The sequence below is a fragment of the Pteropus vampyrus genome, unplaced genomic scaffold (genome assembly GCF_000151845.1).
Source record: "Pteropus vampyrus isolate Shadow unplaced genomic scaffold, Pvam_2.0 Scaffold8, whole genome shotgun sequence".
Taxonomy (NCBI): Eukaryota; Metazoa; Chordata; class Mammalia; order Chiroptera; family Pteropodidae; genus Pteropus; species Pteropus vampyrus.
In genome coordinates, this window is record NW_011888789.1 from 9,500,886 (window position 1) to 9,502,998 (window position 2,113).

The following is a 2,113-nucleotide window of genomic DNA, read 5'->3' on the forward strand; positions in this document are numbered from 1 at the left end:
TAGGGCCCTCCAGACCAGGTGCTGGGTGCATGTGCTTGGGAAGACCAGGACAGAAGGGAGAAAGCCTCACAAGCAAAATAGAGTGAGTGGTGCTTATAGAATCCCACCCCTATATTTCAGTTCTCCTAGGGCTCTTTCCATTTCTCAGGGCCTTTGGGAAATTTTTTTGTTTAGGACTTCATAGTCGATGAAATTTCACTGTCCCACTAAAACATCTAATTCCCCAAGGGAACCTTTCCTCTAAGCTTCAGTGCACTCTGGTTAACTCCCTAAACTCTCAGTTTCAAGTGCCAGCCAAGTGCTGCTAACTACTGAGCAGGGACCTCCCAGGACAACACAGAATTGCTTTTTAATGCTTATGGCTCTCAACAACCCCACCTCTTCCCCAAGAAAGACAACAACAACAACAACAACAACAACAACAACAATCTCCATCTTTACTCTTTAAAGTCTGAAAAAGCTCAAAGGTTAGACACAGAAAAATCATCTCAGCTTACTGGATTTATCTTGCACTGTTTTGTTTTGTTTTGTTTTGTTTCTCTAAGAATTTTAGTTATACTCTGTAGCCATGGATTTAGTTAACATTTAGTGTCCCTATTTGACAGGAGAAGGAAGACTATGAAGAAATGGTTTATAACCCACCATCCATAGAGAAAAAACACTGGACATATTTTTGGAGATCAGTCATCCTCCTGGACATTTATATGTGTATTTCTGCCAGGGAGACAAATGTGATTGTCTATTTCCTATCACACCTGCAATTTCCTCAACGGACTGTTCTTTTCCCCTAGTCTCTAATTAGAATTTTACCCATCCTATGAGACCCGAGGCAAATGCCTCCTACGTTTTCTTCCTCCACCCTTCTTGCAACTTTCACAGCATTTATCTCTTTCCTCAAGTAGACCTGAGCTCCCTACTATATTAGGAAGTTTTCAGGAAAAAGATTTGTATCTGATTCGTTTCTATATACCTTATAGGGGTTAGCACAAATTAAAAATTGAATAAATATTTTTAAATGACTGAAGCTCATGTCAGCAATACTGCCTGAAATGAGAGTGAACAATCAGATCTAGAATGTTAACTTATCACAGGATAAAAGGTAAATTTGAAGGAGAGATCTACAATGCACATGAAATTCGAATAGAATTACATCTTGACCCTCACTATGTGAATGCAATCTTTCAAAAGAGGAAAGTTACAAATTCTTATAGTAAAATATTTATGTAAATTTCAAAATATATAGAGAGGTGTTTATTTTTGTTTTCCTGCCCACAATTGATCTAAAACATCCTATTAGTCCTATTCTATAGAATATTAGTAATAGCTGGGGTTCTTAACTACAATAGGCACCTAAAGATTATCATGTTGATAAAGCAAGACTCAGGTATGAGATAGGATGGAGGTACACATGGCCTTCCAGGTATGTGTTTAAAGCTAGGCGTTTTCCTCCACATTTACAAATGTCACAGCAAAATTTTACTGACTTCTGATTAGACGCAGATGTTAAGTGATAAGCATTTCATGATACACTATGATGAATAAGTCCTGTCCCAAAGAAGCTTCTATTCTATTTAAGAGAAGTTAGATAAATACAAAAATAATAATGCACAGTGTGATATAACAAATTTCAAATGAAGCATCTAAACATTAAAAGAGGTCAGAGAAAGGAGACATCACATTTTTTTAGGTGAATCAGATTAAAAAAAATATATTAGGTGACTTTTAAGAGAGAATTTCAAGTAGATTAGAACTTGACTGCAAGGTAAAATGATTAAAAGTAGAAACAGTTAACAAAGGAACCAGCAACAAAGAAGCCAAATACATAGTCAAAGGATTTTCATCATTCCAAAGAATTTCTGTGACAAAAGAATCTTGTCTTTGTGTTTAATATATGTCAATCTGTAATGTTTCTTCAATTTTATTCGGATACTATTTTCTTTAATTAAATGTGAGACTGAGTTAGGAGTGTGTGTATGAGCGTGTGTGCACGCACGTGTATGTGTGTATTAACTGCACTACAATGCCTTCTATAGTTTTAATCTAAGGCTGGCCCAGCCTAGAAGTCATTGGCTTCAAGAACATGTCTTAGGTTTTTGCCTCCTTTGCTGGTTCT